General features: G+C 30.7%; 1 protein-coding gene and 1 long non-coding RNA gene across 5 annotated transcripts in view; one reads left to right on the top strand and one right to left on the bottom strand.

Annotated features, from left to right (window-relative positions):
• LOC149031826 (uncharacterized) overlaps positions 1–4,087 on the bottom strand; it is a 142,668-nt gene extending 138,581 nt beyond the window's left edge. The window contains exon 1 of the long non-coding RNA XR_016177344.1: positions 2,453–4,087. This is a non-coding gene — a long non-coding RNA (uncharacterized LOC149031826). The remainder of the gene's footprint in view (positions 1–2,452) is intronic.
• The window catches only part of LOC107070583 (lachesin), a 279,183-nt gene that overhangs the window by 171,584 nt on the left and 93,365 nt on the right, over positions 1–14,234 (top strand). The gene's annotated exons all lie outside the window — the stretch shown is intronic.

Here is a 14,234-nt window from a genome sequence, read left to right as displayed (position 1 = left end):
ATAATAATACATGTAAAGAAGGAATAATATTTTCACGACGTTTACCAAAGTTTGTATTTTTCTTTATTAAAAAAATGAACAAAGATGACTCGATAAGTATAATAAAAAAAGAAGAAGAAGGAAAATGAAAGGAAAAAGGGGAAGAGGGAGAAAAAAAAGGAAAAAAGTATTAGCAAGGACGATTAAAAATCTCTGGATTATCTCTCTCGAGGACTACGACGACCAGCTTAATAATCCTCGACGAGATCGACGTTAGTAATCTCACCTTTCTTCTTTATTTTTTAATAGCACAGCATTAGACCTTGAAAGCGACCGATGCAAATTTTCGCACGCTCCCGTTTTCGAGTAATCCCTTTTCGTGGGATCGTCGAGAGCTTCACCGTTCTTCCCGGAAAAGAAAAAAAAATAAAATAAAAAGAAAAGAGACATCCAAAAAAAATAAAAGAATAAAAAGAATCTACTTAACACGTAGGATAATAGTATCAAAATTATGGAGAAACACTGGTTAGATAATAGTTCATAATTTTACATGAAAATAACACCACTATAGATTAAAAACGATGTTTTTTTATAATTATTTCATATTAATTATGAATAAATTATGACAATATTATATATAATATTATCCAACAAAATAATTAACCATTTTAATTTCTAAACAATTTGTACAGATCAATTTTAATAATTTATCGCAAAAGTAAAAATCAATTCTCCTACATTTTATTATCATATAATTAAACTATGACAAAATGGATAGTATTAGTTATACTGATAATTACATAATCGTATAAAAAAGTAAGACAATTTGGAAAACCTGTACAAAAATCATTTTTCCATTTTTAATAATTTAACAAACACTAAAAATCAATTCTCATACATTTTGTTATCATATAATTAAACTATGACTAAATGGATAGTATTAGTTATATTGATAATTACAAAATCGTATTAAAAAGTTGGACAGTTTGAAAAACCTATACAAAAATCATTTTTCCAAGTAACTTTAGACGAAAGTACTAATACTTATGTATAAAAGGGAACAACACACCCACACACACACACACATACATATACGAGAGAAGAATTCGAAACGAGCAGTAAGCGAAGAGAAGAGAACTTGCTCGCTCGCGCGTTAGTTTAATGCCCTATAAATCGTACCGCAAAGTGCTGGTCCAGCTTACAGATACAACGATACGAGCACGTACGATACTAAGAGAACTCCTATATCGCTTATATACACGTATGCATGTATATACGTGTGTCTGTTCCGCGAACGTTTGCGGAAATGTAGATACGGAACAACCAGACGAGAGAAACCTGACTTTATAATAATAATCATTACAATAATATGAATATATGAATATTAATAATAATAACCAGGAAAAATCGTCTTGTGATTAAAAAAAAAAACCATCCATACGATGATTGAGGAAAATAATGAATTACGTTGAAAATGAAATGAACAATTTAACGAATAATTGTAAGATCGTATATTTAGGATTAACATTTGTTATAAAAAAACGATTCATAGATGTGAAACAATACTTGAACAAATTTGTCTTTATAAGATTCTTCGTTGTATTTTCGTCTATTGTTTTTAATTTCAATTTGACTCATTCGTTTATGAGTCATACCCCGTATATAATCTTACTTTATTGAAATTTCAACGTAATATAACGCTCATTACGAAACATTATGTTATATAACATAAATGACGAGAGTTTTCAATAGAATACAATTGACATTTTTTTTCCTGCGAAAATGTTTCACGAATAGATTATACGAACTAATCTTTAAAAAGGAATTATTGTTTATTTTTGATCCATTGTGTTAATTGTCTACCTTTTTCTTTCATAAGTCATCCCATATATTATATTTTATCTTTCAGGATTTTTCTCTAATAATAACGAAACGCAAATAGTTGTCTATTATAATGCAAAACATAAATTATCGGCTTTTAAATCTACAACGTTTCCATAGATCATAAATTATACCATACAAAGTATCTTTCTTCATAGAATTTCATGCTATGAATACAAATTATAAATCATGATTCGATTAATGATTATCCTTACATAACGCGTCGTCAACGTTGCAATACACAGATACGTATAAGTGCATACGTGTTAAAATTGAAAAAAAGAAAATGATTATCTTATTTATCCAAATCATTGGTGGAAACATAACGCGTCGTCAATGTTGCAATACACAGATACGTATAAGTGCATACGTGTTAAAATTGAAAAAAAGAAAATGATTATCTTATTTATCCAAACCATTGGTGGAACCTATAATCTAAAAGAAATAATAAAATATGATTGGAAAAAAAAAATGATTTATCTTACGTAAAATACGTCCCTACAAGATATAATATGGATAAACAAACTTAGATAGGTAAATGTAATGTGAATTTCACGTACACTTATGCACCTGCATGTTCGTTTGTACTTACGAGTAGACCTTGGATACACGCATCGTATCCTACGTAATTAATCCCGTGTGAGACTCAACGGACGTGCCGGACTAATTACCCGCCACTCGCTCGACCACCTCTTATATGTATACATGTCCACGCATATACACACGCACACACATGTCCATGCCTACGCCCACGCACCAGTTTCACATATATGAGCATATAGTAGTAAAGACATGCATGCATATATACTAGAATTTCTAGGTAACACGTCTATAGCGCATAAACACGTATATATGTACATACGCACATACGCACAATTCCAACCACAGCTTTTCTCCGCGAACGTAAATTTCTCGCCTAACTAGATTATTCTAACCGAGCTGGAGATGTGATATAGAGAAGATAGTTATCACAACGAGAGATTTATATTAAAGGGATAGGAGTTTAACTAACATCCCCCCTTGCAGTCCAAATATCTAAACCCGAACATTTTACACTCTCTTATTTACACGCTTCCTATATTTCGTTTAATCTGCATGTTTTAATCATGCGTCCAACCATGCATCCCATCCATTTCATTCCTTACGATCATAAATAAAACAAGATAGTATTGACGCATTAACGTGGGATGTGATTTTTTTCCTGTACTTCGTTTTATTGAAATGATAGTAAAAATGATACTTAATTTTACACAAGTAACATTCTATTTGAAATTTTATCTAACAACAATTGGATATCAAGGATACAATTTATTTGTTATATGATAGATCATTTAACATTATTTAAAATAATACAAAATAAAATACTATGGAATTTAATTGTAAGAATCTTTCGCGAGAGATTGGTAATTAATATCAAACAAACGTAACATTCTATTTCATTATATGAACGTGAACTGTTTGATTTCTAGCTAAAAAGAATTTCGATAAAAATTTGAAAATTGGATTTAGAAAATATTCTGATAGATATTGGAACCTGTCCCGTGAACTCTTTTAGACCGCGAGTACCACACTCGGAATCGAGGGGTTGGTTGTTCGTTCGATTAGCGTCAACGAAGAAAAACGAGGATTAGTTTCCTATCTCTCTCTCTCTCTCTCTCTCTCTCTCTTTCTCGCTTTATTTTTGGGTTAAAGCTCGTGATCGAAGCTCTATGGCCGAAGAGAGAATTGATAGCACGACGAGACCTCGATCGAGGGACGAATTCGAAATAGATACGTCGCGTCCGAAAGATTTAATCCCGTTAAGAAGCATCAGTTTCGAGTTCAGGGGAACGTAATCGAACGAATGAACGAACGAACGAACGAACGAACGTACGAACGAACGTACGAATGAACGAATAAACGAACGTTCGAAAAAGAATTATAAAAAGTAAAATTCAATTTTCACGATGCTTTTTCGTTTGATCTCTTACTTAAAAACATGATGTATGCGTAAACAACAACAAGGCTATTTAACAAATTTTTCACGAATGAATTTTCGTTACGTCTTCTTTAGAATAATAATGATATAATCCTCGCTTTATTTCTTTTTGTTTTTTTTTTGTTTTTGTTTCTATTTTCTCTTTTTCGTAAAATCTACAATAAAAACATTGTTTTTCCTGTTCGACGTGGTGTATATGTACGTACTCGTCGTTTGTTTGATTTTAATTACCAATCTCTCACGAAAGATTCTTACAATTAAATTCCGTAGTTTAATTGGTTGAAATGAAAAACAAAATGTTTAATTCTAAACAAATAGGAAAACAATATAGAGAAAATGCCAGTATTGTACGTGTTTGGTGTTGTAACTGTAATAACAAAAGAAGAGAAATAATGTGTCTACGGATTGGTTATACCTTATTTTTACTGTTATATATATTTTTTTTTCTTTAGTATTAAAATCAATTTAATTAAAGAAGGAATAATATGAAATACGTTTGTTTTCAAATTATACATGTCTATTTAAATATACTTGAAATATTAAATTATTTCGATTTGATATTCTATCAAACGAAAATTGTATCTTTTGAACAGGAATGTTAAAACAATTATATATATATATATACATGTAGGGAATTTTATTTAGGATGAGAGGTGCGAGGTGAACATACACCCAGTTTAATCCTACTAATAAGATTTATTTAAAACAGGTATTAGAAAAAGTACAATAATAGTTTCACAATCTTACGATTACAACTTAGATGAGCGACTGTATTTTTACAAATGATAACGACTTATAACACAACTACGACTGTTACGACTGATGACTAACTACGGCTACGACTGCGACTACTTTCTTATTTCTTTCCACGTATTTTATATCAGAAAGGACCTACACCCTTTTGGAGAGGGAAGGAGCTTACGAATCTTATTGACCAATAGCATAAAGATCCACCCCATAGTCCTCCGACGGGTACAGCCTATGGTTTTCGGTAGTGGGAACTATGCATAAAGAAACTTGATCTAGAACAATCGGAATGTTATCTCTTTTTATGGTATCGCATATGTTTACATAGGAATCTGAAATTCCTCAAAGGGTCCCGACACTGCACAAAGGGTTTTTATTACACCAATATATCCCGATAATCCTTAAGTTTGTTTATGGTTTTATGGCCTTCCTAATCTTTTCTTTTAGTTTCTGAATAGAGTTTTCCTTTCCAGAAAATAAAATATAAAGAAAAGAACTGTGAATACTAGTTTTTCGTCTACATCTGCGACACTTAAAACTCTCCTATATATATATACGTTTAATAATAATAAAGTGGAGACAATTACTTTTTCTTTCAGAATAGTTTAATAATTTTATTCTTATCTCTCTTTTATTTACTCGTTATTTGCACCAATAATGCATGCAGCGTAACAAGCTAACGCTATGAGAGCCCAGATTGACGTCAGGTGCGACGTTAGAACCACAGCTTCGGTTTCATGACTTCACTCATGGTCAAAGTCAAGAAAGAGATAACCCTCTGCTGGGACTCGATCCTATGATGGTTAGTAATCGTGATGGGATAGTGCATCGCTACCATCTGGTATATATATATTAAACTAAACCTAAATATTAATAAAGTATTGCAAAGTGTTCGATCTATCCTAACACTTGGCATGCAGGTATACTTCGTCGTCAAGTTACGCGTGCAGCGGGCGTTTTTCCATGAATCACGCGGCGATAGTTTGGTCAAAAATGTCTTGTATTTTATTTTTTGCATTTTTGTCGAATTATATACTACGTATGCATTGAAAAATGCACAATTCATCATATACATACTTAAACACTTTGTCCATGTCACTGTTTTGTAATTATACGTTATTCGCTATCCACCACAAATTTACTAAATACGTATTTTTAAGTGACCAACGCTCCAGTGACAGACTGGGAAAAACGTAAAAATACGTTGCCTGCATACGAAGTGTTAAATAATTGTTAATTTATCGAAAAAAATGTTTATTGTAATTTAGAAACAGGAAGTATAAGATCTACGTACCGTTCTCTTCAAAATCTAACAGTAAACTTACATGTTATCCTCTATGAAGGTTCTTTTATACGATGTTGTTTATATAAATGAATAATACTTAAAAAACATCATGAAGACTCTATTTCAAAGTTGAAAAAATGAAAAAAAAAATCATGTGTGCAGATCACACGTGTTAGAAGTGAAACCTTCAAAAATCTAAGTTTCGAGAGAATGAGACGAATGCACAGTTTCAAGAGTAAGATAATTGTAGGATTTATTTAATATAATATTATTACCATATATAATAAAGATCACCGGTATGGTTTCTTGGTGGAATAGCTGATAAAAAGTACATTTTTCCCAATTCAAGCAATAAAAATGGAATGCTAAATGAGATAGCCATAAATAGAAACAAAAATGGTAGAATGTTTATCGGTGGAAAGATATCTTCTATCTTAACCTAAGTAAATATAATATATTTTTTTTTTTTTGAAACTCAAGTAGATAAATTTTTTTTCTTTTACACTTTTCACACTTTTTGTGAATGTGAGATATCTTTATTATGGATTAACACACACAAGTATTTCTTTTTGTGTTGCAACTAACTAATACCTGAAGATGTTGTAAAAGAAGGAAACGATTCTGGTCGTATTTTTTTCGTTTCATCGGGTTTTGAATTACAACGATTTTAATATCTATTTATCATTTCCGTTGTTTTATTTAATAATATTAAAAATTTTTTTTTAAATTGATTTTCTATATTTTTTTTTCTATATTTGCAAAATAAGTTATATTATTGTATTTTTATTGAAAATAGAAAGTAAATAAGGTTTATTTGTTTTTGTCACGTGTCTAGTTTCTTCTATTTAAAAACTTTTCTATTTTATTGAAAAATTAGTATAAATTTCCTAAATACGCAAACATTATAATTAAAAAACATGTCTTTGGATATTTATAAGAAAAATATTCTACAATGTTGTCTAATTCTTTTTCTCTGATGTATCTGATAATCATTTCTTTTTTTTTTTTTTTTGTAAAATATTGCAGACAATATAATTCCTATATTCTATATATTTCATAATTGTTAATTATAATATTTGCGAAATAAATAATTTAATATTAATTTTTCAATAAAATAGGAACATTTTTAAATAGAAAAGAAATGACACGTTTGGTAAAAACAAACAGACCACGCACCTTTTTTCTTTATTTCGACCGTCGGTTCGTTTGGACCTTATACTTTTGTCGCATACCTACGTGCTTATCTCTGTTTATTCTTCTATCCTTCTATCGCTCCTACCTACAAACATTTCGAGTATCGAAATAATATGTGTCCACGCTTTGTAGTATACAGTCGCACACAAATACACACATATACAACCAGGAGCGATAACTACGAAGCATAGCATAAAGAGGAGACCGAGAATAGGAAAAACTGTATAGCTATATTTCGTCTCATTCTCTCGCAGGCTCAATTCTATATGTTTGTCTCATTTTCTCTCATTATTTAGCATAGCAGCCGTTTCATAGCTGCGTTTCCTGACCGACCGCGTTTATTTATTTTTCAGATCAGTCCCATTCTAAAGAAGTTTTCACTTCAAAAAACATGTCTTTGGATATTTACAGTCTCAATCCTATATATTTGTCTCTTTTTCTCTTCTTACTTAGTATAAAGGCCGTTTCTTTTCCCCACTACATCGCCGCGTTTCATTTTTTCAGATCATACCTATTCTAAAGAAGCTTTAACTTAAAAAAAAAACAACACAAGTAATGAAAAATATCGAAATATTTCTATCCAATTGGAATGATCTAACCGCATATATATACATACTTTCTTAACTTAAAATCTTGAAGTTAATATTTGCTAAGTTATCGAAATGGTTTCAGTCAGTTACGTGAATAACCGTGTACCAAAGTCTCTACACATAAGACAAATTCAAACACTCGTCAAGGAAGTTCCGGAAAAGTTTGAAACTTGTCTATCTCTTATTTATATTTGTGAATCGTCAGGACTCAGATCCCATTTCTTTGCCATTGAAGATACTAAAACTATTGATAACTGTGACGTTTTCACAGTGGGCATGTATACGAGAGAGAGAGAGAGAGAGAGAGAGAGAGAGAGATAAGAGAATGATGATAAGAACTAAAAAGAGGAATACTAAGGAATGTAGTTTAAGTAAAAAGATAAAAAAAGAAAAATAATAAAAATCGAGGGTTACAAAAAAGAATGGATTGGTACATGGGTGACTTTGAGCTTCACTGACCCGTGTACTGTTCGGACAGGCTCTTCTATCTGTACTTTACAATCGAGGATTTTATTGAAATCTTCTTCAGTTCTCTTCTACCTTCTCTCTTATATAAACTCTAACAGACATTTTTATCCAGCAAATAAATTTCAACGTTTTCTTTTCTATCCAAAGATTCTAAAAGAACGATGAGAGAAAGGAAGAAAAAAATAAAAGTAGAAAAAGAAAGATATAAAGAGAAAGAGAAAGAGAAAGAGAAAGATAGTTATAGGGATAAGTATACTAGATAGATAGTCATATAGAGTATGGTTAGAACGAGGAAAGAAAATAACAGAGAAAAATTATTACCACCGATATGAAAGAGCCTAGAGTTATCGCTGATAAACCGTATCAAACCGTATGCCAAGAAATCGTATCAGAACTGAACTTCACTCAACGATTTACGATTTTACCCGAGCCGCACCTGATACTTCTTCTGCTATGAGATGATCATTCTTTTCTTTTTCTTTTTCTTTCTCATTCTTAAATTTTTCCATATCACTTTGTATACTTTCGAAAAAGAGAAAGAGAGAAAAGGTACGTTTTTTATATTTCATCCAAATATAAAATTTTTTTTCTTCTTGTTACTTTGATATTTTAACACTACTTTCATTAAAATATTTTGTGTTGATTGATTATAAAGTAAAATATTTGTCATGATATATCAATTAATTCAGCAAAAATATGGTAATAAAAAGAAAATACATTTATCATCTAAATATTTTCTTAAAAAATCAAATAATTTATTACAATCTTTTTTTCCCCCTCCTCATACGATCAATAATCCTTTCCAGTTACTGTAGATAATAATTGTTTGTGACTCACCCTAAGCATATATACATATTGTGTGCAATTAATGTATGTATATACCTACATAATTTAGAATAAAATTATTGGAAAGTTTTTGAAAATCGTAGCAAGCCATACGTCTGTATTAATAAACCACCAACGTCAAAGTGTGCACCCATAAAAGTGTTCCCCGTGAAATTGGAACGCGTCGAGAACCGGTCTAACATTGATTTTCATATTCCCGTAAGCTCATGTCCAAGTGCGTTAATGTTTTTTTTCTTCCCCCCCCCCTCACCTACTCATCTTTTCTTTTCTTTTCTTTTCTTTTCTTTTCTTTTCTTTTAAACGACAAGAAAACATAAGACGAGAGAAAAAATTGTACGGGCACTATCTTTTTCGATACTCTAGAAGATTTCCCTTGGTATAGAATGAATGACATGTCAATCGATTTCACGTCTGTAGAAAATGCTCTCTACTCTTCTTTACCAATCTTATCCTATCATATATGTAATACAACCTTTTTTTCTATTAGAAAATGACTATAAGTATTTGAAATTTAGCACAAAATTAATATTAAATTACAAACTAATTTTTAACTAAGAAAATAAATACAAGAATATTAAAGAGTAAGAGAAATGATTTAAAAAACGTATTAATATTTTAGATAATATTAAAAAGGAATAAATGAAGTTTTATAAGATTTCAAATTTAATGATTAAATAAATCGAATTTATTTATCGTATTGAAATATAATATTATATATTATAATCGTATTATAAAATTTAATTCGCTATGAATAACCACCGAAATGTTATCAAATTTTTGTATTTTCAATTCGATGAAATAAAATGCGAAATTAAACGGAACTTTATATTTACATAGTTATTCGATTCTTTAATTAGAACAAATACTTTTAACCGTTTTGCAAAGTGAATTTGTTAGATTATAACAGAGGGCACCTTGACAAAACCTAAATTCAACGAGGGCGCACTAAAATAGAAAAAACTTGGGTTACCATTGCATTGTGCAATAGCATTTGTTTTCTAAGTTGGCTGTACTATCAAATACTCGTGCATTAATATTTGTTGATTTGTTCTTATCGCTTTGCATAAGAGTTTGAACACGCCAGCCCGATTAGATTTTATTTATTACGAACGTTCCACATTTACGTTTCTATCCAACGAGAACCCAACGAACAGTTTTATTTATCCTATGAAAAATATGCCAAAGATTTTTATTATTATTTTTTTTTAATAATATATCCATACAAAAACAGACAAATCTTTAATTAATGTAATCGTAAACGTTACTTTCAAAATTATAGTAATCTCGTATCTGGAAAAAAAAAGAAATAAAAAATCATGTCTACCAAAATGGCACATGACACTTTAATAATAAAAAAAAAACCACGAAAAAATCCTGTATTTCTTGAAATCGTGACATGTGTCGAATCGATTGAGGAAACGTCAACGAATTGGAGTAGAAAACGTCTAACATAAGTCATTAAAGCGTCTCTCCTATCTGTTGCAAATTCAACTCGTATATACTGTAGCTGCAATGCGTGCGATTTCGTAGGAATGCAGACACGTTGCATCTTCTAGGTAGCTTCGAGCATTGCCAATTTTCACAAGTACGAATGTTGTTAGACGTACTACGAAGTATGGTTAACTGGTGGGAGAGAACGCTTTACAGTTAGCTTCCTATCTTCCTACCACTTGCAACCATAAGCTTTTGCATGCTGAACTTGGTGTCACGATTCCACTACAATTCAAATGCTGAACTTTTCGAATAGTGTGTTCAGTTTCTCCAAGTTAATAAGTTTTAAGCGAAGATTAGAGAATGGAACAATCAAAGTATATTTGTTTAACATTATTCAATATTCAAAATACATATATGTAAATAATAAGAAATTGATCGAACAATTTAACTACGAATATTATAAATAAAAAGATAAGAAAATTGTTAAAGTATTAATTTAAACCAAAAAATTCTATTACATTTTCTTAAACATTATTAAATGATTGAAAACAAATTTACATGTATATATACAGATATACGTAACGTTTCGTAAATAATCATACATTTATCGTTAATTTCGAGTCAAATAGAAAATCATTTCTCGTTTATTCGCATAGGAATTAGTGTAATCGACGATGTAGCACGTGGGACCCAATGGGGCCGAGTATCGAATCGATCGAGCTGTGTGCCAAGTGCGGTATGCAAATAATCTACAAATTCAATACGCGTATTTCTGGTGTGCAAAGATAACGCTACAAAAGCGGAAACTTCTGTCTGCCTAGTCTATCAGAGAACCAAAAGAGAAAGAGAAAAAGAGAGAAAAAGGTCCATGCAATTTTGTATTTCTTTTTTATCTTTTTTACAGGATACTCGGAAAGAGATCAGGGACGTAAAATACTACGCGTTAATTATAAGTCAATTATATTTTCAGTATATAATACTACAATACTATACTTGAATAAATTCATTTGTAAATATATATTTACATACGTATATGTATATACAATTTTAGAATGGTATAATTTATCGCTTAAACCTTTGCACTCAAAGTTATATTTTTCATTTCACATATTACCAACGACAAACTTACAAAGCAGTTACAATAAAAAAAAATCATATTCACATATTATAAATAAATGACATATGCGAAGTTAAGGGATAACACCACTATAGAATTTTCAAAAAATCGCTTTTTTTGTTTAGCTTAAAGTGTACTTTAGACATCTAAAAACATTATGCACTTGGTCCTGAAATTGGCCAAAATTGAACTTGGCCAAAAAAAGGCTTTTTTTCAGGCTCTGTAGTGGTGTTACACCCCTTAAAAGAAAAATCATAGTTAATATCTTGTAGACTGAATTGAATTTGTTTCAATTTTTATTTCTTTTTTTTATTGTCCCCATAGTGAAGCCCTCGAGTGCAAAGAATTAATAAAAACCAAATTGTAAAAGGACAAGTTTGGTTTTTTTTTTCTAGTAGTGGTGAGAAAATCGAAGAAAAATTCAAAATAATTCAGTCGTTTTTAATAAACAGAAGAAAAACAAGGAAAAACTGTTGTTACAAGCTTGTCATAAGAAAAAAAAAGCAAATAAAAGAGAGAAAGAAAGAGTGAGTTAAATTAGCAAAAAAAAAAAAAAAATACAGAAGAAACCGGTGCAACACAGCAAAAGCTTATGAAAAATAAAGTAATACGGAGAAACTGAGAAAGAGAAATAGTAGCAGGTTGAGGGAGGCGGGGGAAAGGCGAAAGGAGACAGAAAAAAAAATTAAAACGACTATATAAAGATTTGCACCGTTGGAAGAAAGAATGTCTTCCAGAAGAATAGAAAATAATAATCTGTTCGCATTCTTTGAGCAAAATCATACCAAGAATACGCTAGGTAATATGGAATTATTCTATCGATCAATTTACAAAACTGTAAAGAAAAAATTCAATAAGCTACTTACCAACAAAAGGAAGTATTGAATAATATAAATATACTAGGGGTGCCCCGCCACGCGTTGCTGTGGCTCACAATCAGTCCGATACACACGTCTTTAATTCAACGAATTACCTTATACCGCCATCTTATCGAACTAACAGAGATAATCATGACTCTTTGTTAATAAACAAATAATTCGCAATAAAATAATATTGCGATTATAAATTGAGATATAAACTATCCTATCTTTCAAGTTGGATGAAACTGCATACAGTGTATAAAATTTTATTAAAATCGGTTTAGTATTTTAGGAGTCCATTGCGGACAAACAACGTGACACATAATTTATATATATTAAGGATGATATAGAACTCATTTCATTTATTTTTTCCTGTTTTTTCTTTTCCAAAGCTCTGATAACATTCACGTTGATTATGATCATGTGGTATTATTCAAATAACGAATAATAATATTTACCAATTGCACATTTATATATACATATTAAAATAAAAAAGTCAAATGTTATAATGCAATGATTTGTCATTGCAGCAGCAAATGTTTATCTCTAATGTTTAAAATCGACAAATTCAAGTAATCTAATATCTCTCGAATGTCGATTGTTTCATTTAACAAACACCACCATTGTCTATATATATATATCTTTCTCTCTCTTTCACAAGTAGTAAACATACGCAGTAGTAGTACACTGACATACTATACACGCGTACGTGGTATATATTTCGTGATAATTACCGGTAAATTTGTAATACGTGATACAGACGTGACACCTGGGCATCGCATCCACGTCCTATAGTCCACGTTTCTGGTTTGTCAAATGGCAAGAGAATTTGTGGGAGAACGAAGCCGTTGGTACCGCGAAACAGAAACAGGATTGGACAGATCCGAAACTGTGGTTACGCAGCTGTGACAAAGTATAATCGCTTTTTGTTCTAGTACACGAGACTAAACGAGACGTCGGTACAAAACCTTATCGTGTTTACGTTTTAGTACTGTAAGAAAGAAAAACGCTATCCCGTCACGTGTAATCCTTTCTACCACGTTTTTTTTTACTTTTTTTTTCTTTTTTTTTTTTTTGTTTATTCAAATCCATCAGGTTTTTCCAACAATCGGATGCTAATTCTTTACGTAAACTAATTTTCAAAGTGAATTTATTTTTCAAAGTAACAATTTATTTTATAACATTTATTTAAAACATTATTATAAGGGGGAGTGGAGTGGGGTGGGGTATCATTAAAAGTTTAATCTAATTAAGTAACTTAAAAAATTAAAACAATTTTTTTTTATTCAAATCCATCAAGTTTTCCAACAATCGGATGCTAATTCTTTACGTAAACTCATTTTCAAAGTGAATTTATTTTAGAACAAAATTTACCTATCTAATATACAGAAATTTATTCATTTAAAAATAAAACTATAAAAATCGTATCTTAAAAGAAATTTAACATAAGGGGGAGAGGAGGTGAATATCATAATAAGTTCAATTAAGTTAAGTAACTTAAACAATTAAGTTAAATTTATGATTAGGAGCAACATCGAACAGAAATGGGAGGCATATTCGGCAAGATAACGCGTCACGTTAAAACGTTTTAAACGCTTCTTCGTCGTAACTCGATCGCTTATCTTATTGGAACGAATTCTCTCTCTCTCTCTTTCTCTCTCTCACTCTCATTGAGCAAGGTGCCGAAGTCTCCGTGTAACATTCAACGAGAAAACGCATAGGGATTAATACGTGTTCGATCGTAATGTTTGTCCTCATCTGCATTTGCATTCCGAATTCTCTCTCTCTCACTCTCTCTCTCTCTCTCTCACTCTCTCTCTCTCACACTCTCCGTTCCTCTCTTTCTATCTCTCTT

This window comes from Polistes dominula, unplaced genomic scaffold (assembly GCF_049000335.1).
Source record: "Polistes dominula isolate Pdom_NZ unplaced genomic scaffold, Pdom_raw_medaka contig_16, whole genome shotgun sequence".
NCBI lineage: Eukaryota > Metazoa > Arthropoda > Insecta > Hymenoptera > Vespidae > Polistes > Polistes dominula.
This window is presented reverse-complemented; position numbering and strand designations above follow the sequence as displayed.